Here is a 9834-nt window from a genome sequence, read left to right on the forward strand (position 1 = left end):
TTGAGAGTGCATAGGGCCCAAACCACTCCAACACCACCCAACCTTATTGCAATATGGTCCCATTGCACTTAACCATGTATTGGGTTTGCAGAACCCTCTCCTTGTTTCAGCTGTTGTACTCTGATTGACTTGCTGAGCCCTCCAGTGAACACCTACTGATGATTTTGTGATTTCCCCATACTCAGCTCCTTCAGAACCACATCTTCCCTGCTCTCTCTCATCACTGATGCTGCTGACACCCAGATCTTCAACTGTAGATGCTTTGTCCAGACCTGTTAGTATTTGGTGTCTGGGGGAATTGCCTCATCACCTAGTTTTGTTGTAGATATTGTCCGTGGCTTTTTAGCTTTGCTGTTCTAGTTGCTCTATTTTATGGGGGGAGATTTGGGAAGATTCTAAAACTACTCAGCCATTTCTCATCCCCTTTTTTATTTCCTCTTGGTACTCTGTGTGACATCCCAGGCGAGGAGATGAGTGATCAGTCTGGACTGATTAGAAGTTTAACTCAGTGAAATATTCCAACTCAGGGATGGGTTTTCTCCCAGGTCTTGGAGCCATGACTCTTGCTTCATGTGGTGCTTTCTGGAAAGCAAATAGGGCAAGAAAAAGTGGACAGAGAGAATGCCAAGGGACAGCATTTGGGTTGGGCATAGGCATTAGAGCCTGCCCAGAGGTCAAAATATTGAGTTCAACCTCTGATACCTCTTCTCCCCTACACTGGCCAGTTTCTTCAGGTGAGAAAGAAATCACACAGGAAGTAAAAGGAAAACAGTGCTAAAAACAAAAATTCTAGCGAACTGCCTGGGAATTCCCCAATATCAAACAACCCGAGATTTGCATTTTACTCCAGCTTTGCATTGTTGGGGGAAAACCGCACAGCATCTCTCCCAGCCTCCCCCCGACTCCACCCCCTCTCTCCCCTCCCCCACCTCTGCCTTCACTCACTCCATTTTCTTGTGCTTCCTGGGTGGTGCAGGGTTGTGATGTCTTGAATACCAAGAGTGAGGCTGAACATATGTGAACTTTTCCTAATCCTGCTAATCTTTCTTCAAAAACCTTTCTCAAAGTATAGGCAACATCCAGATTGTAAAAAGAGAGCAGAGCGAGCCTGAGCATTTTAATGACAAATAATCTTTGTCCGAGGGGGAGGGAGCGGCTAGCTCAGCTGGAGATGGAGCTGATGAGCTGCAGCAGGTAGAAATAACTGCCATATTACCTCATGTAATCCCCACCATTCAGGGCCAGCTGAGGGCTGAATGCAGGAAGAAATCAACTTCGCTTTTAAACTGGAGACTTTGCACCCACGACGGCTATTAGGCGGTAATTAGTTGTGACACAGAATTACCAGCCCCACAATGGTAGAGGCAGCCTTACGAGGCCTTTGAAGCTGATTAGAGAAACTGAATGGATGCTACTTGCGATTTAAAGAAATCTGTTTGGATGCGAGCGGTGAGTTAGGATGTCTCTCTTCTCTGTTCTTTGCTCTTTTCCTACCACCCTACACCAAACTTCTCCAGAGACTAGCTCTCTGCAGTCGGGCACATTTTTCCTGAGGCTAATGTTCCTTAAGGTGAGTCAGATACCAGGTGCCGGGTGGCTTAGATGATTAAGCATCTGCCTCTGCTCAGGTCATGATGCTGGGGTCCTGAGATCGAATCCTGCATCCGGCTCCCTACTCAGCAGGGAATTTGTTTGTTTGTTTTAAAGATGGGTCAGATACTGATTGGTTTTTGGATTTTACCAAGCAGAAGGGAATGTAGATTCCATTGACAGCGGATTCAGGGAGACTTACCACGTCTACCCCCCCCCCAAAAAAAAGAGGGGAGGAAAGGATTTGGGGCCAACTGAAGCAGCCAATCACACATGGCTCTGAGCAATGAGTCTGACATCCAGGGCTAGGGGAAGCAGATGTAGCCTCCTAGAGAGGAATGTTCCAGGTATGTGGCTTGCTTGGATGGAGCCTCTGGTTCTCTAGGCTCAAACCCCCAGGGGGACGGCTGTGGCCACTGCTGCCCTGTGCACTGGGGTTCCCTCTAGATGATAGCTGACAGCAAAACATCAGCCCCTTTGGAGGTTTGCACGTCCAGGTGATAGAGGTGTTTCCCGGCAAATTGTTCCTGGCCCACTTGTCTGAGGTCTCTGCCAGGTAAGAAGGAAGGCTCCCAGGGAAAGGGTTAGAGGTTGTGAAACAAATTCAATAAGCTCCGTGGATTATTCCATTTCAGGCCACTGTTTCAAATAGCTGTGGAATCACCTTAGGTTTTATATACCCGTGTCCCCGGCTACATCTGCCCTACTCTGTAGCTAAATACAGCTAGATGATAGATAGGTTACATAATATACATATAAGTTCTAAGTATAGTTCATATGTATTTAGAGGGGGTTGCTATAATTCATTTAATACATATGCATAAAGTTAAGGAACCTCCTCTCTGTTCTTTAAGCAAAATGGGCCTCCCTCGTGCAGGTGGAGGGTTTTTATTACCTGATACCACCCCTGAGCCAGGGAAGAATGCAGCTTCTCTGTATGGTAATCAACTTGCTCTGTAACCTGAGCAAGAACCACAGGGCAATTGTTTCATAGCAGAAACGATTCCAAGTTGGGAAATAGGTTATATGCATAAAAATGTGAACTTGCGATACATTTGCAATTTCAGAAGATGAGGAAGTGTAAACACTTTCAGGGTTTGGTGCTGATCTCATCTTTGTATCTGCAGCTCCTAATGCAGCACCCGGGTTTTAGAATGTGCTTAATAAATGTTTGTAGAAAGGAGGAAGGAGTGAGAGAGGGAGTGAAAGAGAGAAAGGGAACAACTTTGATGCCCAATCTCTCTGGGCTTTAAATAAATAGCTCTTTTATTTTTGAAGAACGTTAAAAAAAAATTCTGTAGAAACAAAAGGCCTAAATGGATATGAAGTTAAATAACATCATTCTAAAAGAAAAATTCTTTGTCGATAAACATTATGTATTTTTATAGTTGTGAATAGTTTACCTATACTTTCCTGTTTTACTCATTTTTAATTGTAAAAATAATCCCAGAATTGTCCTACATATATAAAAAAAATCCAAACAATTACAATAAAACAAAAAATGGAAATTCCCTTTCTCCCACTACTAGATCCCAAACTCCTCCCTTTGGGAAAACTCTAACAGTCTGCTAAATAAAATATCTTTTTATTGGCTTTATCATTTACTGCCCATTTTATACCTGCTTCCAAAAAAAGGAGTTGAAGGGGCTTATGAAGAGTATACCTAGTTAAAAGGGAAATAAAAAGTGGGAAGTTACAGAGGGAGGGGAAAACAAATAATATACTTTAGGTGAATGTAATTAACATTTGTTGTCATTCATTCATTCATTCATATCATTCATTCAACGCATGTCCTGACCTATGTGCTGGGCACTTGAATCATTGTGGTAAACAAAATAGAACTCTAGTGGGGGAGTCAAATGTCAAATCACATATAGGGACAGACTCTGATAAATGCTACAGAGGATTGGTTCTAGATGGACAGATGCTGTTCAAAGGCCTCGCAGGGAAAGACCATCCTGGCCAAGCCCTGAAGGATGGGCTGGTGTTAGTCACCTGAAAAGATTTAGAGGAGACTTGGAACCCTGGGGGCACAAAGAAAAAGGCCAGTGGAGCCCAGTGAACAAAGGGAGAACTAAGACTGGAAAGGTAGGTAGGGGGCAGGTAGTGCATGGATTTGTGGGCCATTGTATGGCTTGAATTGTGTCCCCCCCAAAAATATGTTAGATCCCTAACCCCCAGCCCCTCAGAGTGTGGCCTTATTAGGACATAGGGTGTTTACAGAGGTAATCAAGTTAAAAGGAGATCGTCAGGGTGGACTCTAAACCAACATGGCTGGTGTCTTTATAAGCAGGGAGAAGTTGGTCACGGAGGGGCATGAGTAGAGAGAACGCCGTGTGTAGAGACCCGGGGAGTATCTGGTCACCTACAAGCCATGGAGAGAGGCCTGGAACAGACTCCCCCTCATGGGCCTCAGAAGGAGCCAACCCTGCTGACACCTTGATTTCAGACTTGTAGCCTCCAGAACTGAGAGGGAATAAATGTCGGTTGTTTTAAGTCATCCAACATGTGGTACTTTGTCACGGTAGCCATAGCAAACCAATACAAGTGTTTGCGATTCACTCTAAGGGCAGTGAGACACCTTTAGAGTTTCAACTGGGGGGCGACATAAGGTCGCAGAGGTCACAGGAGTTACTGGGTGAGGGAAGAACGGATTGGCAGAGGCTAGGGTGGATCTTTTTTCTTTCCCCGCAAGGCAAAAAAGAAAGCATTCATCATTTACATCATTTTTAGTAGTTCACTAAACACACAAGGTTTTAAAGAAAAAAAATTTTTTCCCTTTAGACTAAAATCGAAAAGAAATTTTCACGTGGTACCCCCATGTAAGGATATACAAACAATATAACCTCTACATTTTTACCAAAACACAAAACCATTCTTCTCACATTGCTCTTTCTTACACTGTTTCTTGGTCACAACCCCAGAGCCCAACATGAAAGCATCCCTTCCTTGGCATGTTTGGGGTGTTGTGTGGGGGTGGGAGGATGCTCTCTCTTCTTTCAGTTCCCACATTTTTTTGTTGTTGTTAGCTAGGTCAATGGTTAACCAAATTTAAGTGCATTTATGTTTAAGTAATACTTCTCAAACTGTTCGTTTTGGTTTTCACTTATGTTTTATTTTCCTTTATTGATTTCCTCAGTTTTCTTATTTCCAGTCATTGACTTTCTTGTTTTTAGCCTTTTATTTTAAAAAATGTCACACTTCCAGAAAAGTTGCAAAAAACACTATTATAAACTTTTACATATTCTTCATTCAGGTTCCCCCATATTCACATGTCATCACATTTGCTTAACTAGTCTACTTCTTTCTCTCTCTTTAAATATATTCCAAACCCTTTGATGGGTGCATGGGTGGCTCAATCCGTTAAGCATCTGCCTTCAGCTCAGGTCATGCTCTCAGGGTCCTCGGATTGAGCCATGTTGGGATCCACGCTCAGCGGGGAGTCTGCTTGTCCCTCTCCCTTTGCCCCCCCACTTGTGTTTTTTCTCTCTCTCTCTCTCTAATAAGTAAAGTCTTTAAAAATAAATAAATAAATATATTCTGAACCCTTTTAGAGTAAGTTACATGTATTTTATCCTGACTTGATATTTTTATCTGGTTATTGTGTTCAGAAGTTTCTTTGTTACTCAGGTATTATGTTTAAATTACTATCTGACATAATTTAACAGTTTATAATTTAATTGCTTTGAGGTCAAACATGATGATATGCCTTTTGATATTGACTAAATATTTATTTAAATTGCAGAATGTTGTCATCTTTTGTGAAAGCTTTTTTTATTAATAAGATTGAGGGAAATATGTATTACCTTGTTCTCTCCCATTTGGTCCTTTTTTTACACGTGTTAATTTTGTCTTATTCTCTAGGATTGCTAAAATTAATTATTTGCCTAATTTTTATTTTCTTATGATGTTTCATCAGTTATAGGCATATTACAGTCTATATTTTCCCTTATATCTATTGTGGTTTTCCTTTTATATGTCTTGCTGTTCTGTTGTCTGGCACAGAATAAATGAAATATTCTTATGCTTCCAATGTGGAATGTATCTTGAGTCTTACTTAGTATTCTTGTTTTCTGTGAAAAGTACTTTATTTGACTCCATTATAGCAATGGTTATAGCACATGGTGTTTGTTATGTTATCCCTAATCGACGTCATCAAATTGCAAATCCTCAGCAGTCAGAGAAAAATTTCAGAACATAGAGAAGGACGTGATCGGGTTTCCTGGAGGGGTCATTTTTCCAAATGGCACTGTGAAATGTACTTCTGTCCTCTTGAAAGACACAACATGTTCTCCAGGGAGGGAGAAAACAGCACCAAGAAGGTTGGTGGTAAAACCTACCTTGCAGGATGTTCTGTTATTAGAACAAATCACTAGGCACATAGAAGACTTCCAGTAAATGGCAGATTTGCTTGGTTCTCACAGCAACCCTGTGAGAAACAGATTATCACCCCCAATTTACATATGAGGATACTGAGGCTTACATCAGCCAATGAAAAAACCAGAGGACCCAGGATTCAAATTCACATCTTTTTTGACTCCTGTTTCACAATCTTATCACTGCTCCATATGGCCTCTTGGTGTGGTCCCTTCTCCCTTTTTTAAAAAAGATTTTATTTATTTATTTGAGAGAGAGAGCATGGGGGGGTGGAGGGGAGGGGCAGAGGGAAAGGGAGAAGCAGACTCCCTGCTGAGCAGGTGGGGCTCCATCCCAGAGTCCTGGGATCATGACCTGAGCTGAAGGTTTAACCAACTGAGCCACCCAGGCGCCCCCCTTCTCCCCTTTTTAAAAAGCAGTTCTTTTGCTGTGTTCCAGAACACAGAGTGAAAGAACTATACAAATTCATCTAACCGTGAGCAGAACCCAGAAAGGGATTGGGGCACAGCTGGCCCCCAAAGAGGGACTCCCGCTGGTTAACCCAGAATAGACAGGGAAGCCCCCAGCCCTCCTCAGCTTTTCACCCCCTTTCTGCCTTTAATGTCTCATGGTAAGGATGTAAACCTGGGAATCCACAGCAAGAAGGATAAAGAATTTGTAGACTTTTCCATTAACTTTCTACTCTCCCCCCACCTTACCTTTATTTCTGATAGCTTGAGGCCCTTTCAAAATTCAGTGTTCATAACTTCCACTTTTGTCAGGAGTGATTTAATTTGAAATCATTAACTTTGCTCTTATGTCCCAATTCACTTCCCCGTTTTAAGTGTTTTCCCTTTGCCTCCCATAATCCTCGGGGTGATTTTTGCTGTGGAAAATAGTGATTTTTTCTGTTCTTTGAAGACTTATGTCTTAGCACGGGCAGCCACAGACTTGGGGGCTCAAACAACAGACATTTATTCCTCACAGTTCTGGAGACCGGAAGTCCAAGATCAGGGTGTTGGCATGGATGGGTTTTGGTGAGAGCTCTCTTCCTGGCTTTCAGATGGCTGCCTTCCACTGTGTCTTCATACGGCAGAGAGAGGGAGCAAGAGAGAGCTCTCCGGTGTCTCTTCTTATACAGGTACCGATCCCATTGTGAGGACCCCATCCTCATGACCTCATTTAAACCTAATTACTGCCCAAAGGCCCTGTCTCCAAATACCATCACTTTGGAGGTTACAGCTTTAGCATATGAATTTGGTGGGGGCTGGGGGGGGTGACACAATTCAGTTCATAGCAACTTAAAATATTCTGGGGTGTCTGGGTGGCTCAGGCGGTTAAGCGTCTGCCTTCGGCTCAGGTTGCGTAATCCAGGGGCCTGGGATTGAGCCCCACGTCAGGCTCCCTGCTCAGCGGGGAGTCTGCTTCTCCCTCTCCTTCTGCCACTTTGCTTGCTCACTCGCTCTTTCTCTCAAATGAATAAATAAAATCTTAAAAAAAAGAAACAAAATATTCTTCTTTTGCTTTTAAAAAATAAGAGTCTACTTGGTCTGGATATTTGTACCTGGGGTGGTAAATCAATTTCATGTAGTTTTGTCTAGATTTGCTGAAAAGGCATTCTCTCTTTCTTGCCTGCCCCTCTTGTTATCAATAAAATCTAAATCACACTAGGGAAAGAAATGAGTAATATCCGACCCCATTCTAATATGAGGATACTTCAATATCATGATTCCAGGACCTAGGTAACTTAGTTTTTTTTTGGTAGGCTTGGCACATTGCACTCACTCAACCAACTTTTGTTGAGTATCTCCTAAGTTCACAACATCCTTCTCAAAACCTATTTATATGCAATATCCATAATAGGCAAATTCATAGAAATAGAAAGAAAGCAGATGGGTGGTTGCTAAGTGCTGGTGGGGGAAGGGAACGGGCAAGGATTTTAGTTTGGAGTGATGGAAATGTTCTGGAATGAGATAGAAGTGGTGATTGCATAACATTATGAATGTACTAAATACTTCTGAATCATTCACTTTAAAATGATTAAACTAAAAAACAGACAAATAAACTAAAGGGCATAGCCTCTTCGTATGGCTAGTTAGGAAACTACCCATATTCCTTACAAATTCTTCTTTATAAACAACCTCTGAGCCTTTGGAGGAGGTGAGTGAGACTTCCCTTTGAGGAAAGCATGCATTGTGGGTTGAGCTGTGGACACCCCTCAAGCCCCCAAAAGATATGTTGAAGTTCTCATCCTCCAGTACCTGTGAAGTTGACCTTACTTGGAAATACGGTCTTTGCCGATGATCAAGTTATGATGAAGTCATACTGAATTAGGGTGGACCCTAACCTTTTTTTTTTTTTTTTAAAGATTTTATTTATTTATTTGACAGAGAGAGACACAGCGAGAGAGGGAACACAAGCAGGGGAGTGGGAGAGGGAGAAGCAGGCTTCCCGCGGAGCAGGGAGCCCGATGCGGGGCTCGATCCCAGGACCCTGGGATCATGACCTGAGCCGAAGGCAGATGCTTAACGACTGAGCCACCCAGGCGCCCCGTGGGTGGACCCTAATCTAACACGACCAGTGTCCTCGTAACAGCAAGAGAGACAAACAAAGATGGAGGGAGAAGAACGCCACGTGCCATGGAAGCAGAGATTGGAATTACACAGTTGTAAGCCAGGAAGCACCAAGGATTGTCAGCTCTTATGGACTAAATGTTTGCGTGTCCCTCAAATTCACATGTTGAAGCCCTCAACCCTGATGTGATGGTTTTGGAGGCGGAGTCTTTGGGAGGGAGATAGGTTTCCGTGAGGTCATGAGGGTGGAGCCAATGCTAGGATTGGTGGCCTCTTATAAGAAGAGGAAGAGAGACGAGAGCTCTCTCTCTCTTTCTGTCCACCACATGAAGACACAGCAAGAAGGAAGCCATCTGCAAATCAGGAAGAGGGCCCTCACCAAGAACCAAATCATCCGGCACTTGGATCTTGGACTTCACAGCTTCCAGAACTGTGAGAGATAAATGTCTATTGTTAAGCCATATACCAGCCTATGGCATTTTGTTAGAGCAGCCTGGGCTGACTAAGACACTGGTAAACCCCAGAATAGAGAAGAGACAAGGAAGGAATCTCCTCTCTGGGTTTTAGAGAGAGCATGGCCCTTCGGACACCTTGATCTTGGACTTCAGACCTCTGGAACTGTGAGAGATTTCTGTTGTTCGAAGTCACCCAGTTTGTGGTCCTTTGTTATGGCAGCCCTAGAAAACAAATACAGTATGTATACTATTCCTAGTAACAGAAAGGATTTAAGATGATTTCAAAGAACACAGTAAATATAATAAGAAAAAATTAATGGTGAGAATGAATGGCAGTCCCAGGAATATAGCATTATAACTTCATGGTTTTTTTTTTTTAAAGATTTTATTTATTTATTTGACAGAGAAAGACACAGCGAGAGAGGGAACACAAGCAGGGGGAGTGGGAGAGGGAGAAGCAGACTCCCTGCCGAGCAGGGAGCCCGATGCGGGACTCGATCCAGGGACTCCAGGATCATGACCTGAGCCGAAGGCAGTCGCTTAACCAACTGAGCCACCCAGGCGCCCCATAACTTCATGTTTTAAAGGCCTTTCAATTCTATTCCATTCCAAATATACAGAGGTGGTAGGGGAGAAAAAAACTCAAGACGAGAAATCTAGAAAGACATAACTGATATCAATATTAGGTAAGTTACATGTCCTTGGACCAGAAACGAGAGAAACCCACCATGGAGGTGGGGCTGAGTGCCCTGGTGGCTGGCCTCTGGGTTCAGATAGAGGAAAGGCAGTTCCAAGCTTAACTCCTGTGGCCTACGAGGGACTCAAGGTGTCCCAGCTGTGGTGGGGGGCCACTGGGCTGG

This window comes from Mirounga angustirostris, unplaced genomic scaffold (genome assembly GCF_029215605.1).
Source record: "Mirounga angustirostris isolate CCGP_5_RB_7025 unplaced genomic scaffold, mMirAng1.0.hap1 SCAF_1, whole genome shotgun sequence".
NCBI lineage: Eukaryota > Metazoa > Chordata > Mammalia > Carnivora > Phocidae > Mirounga > Mirounga angustirostris.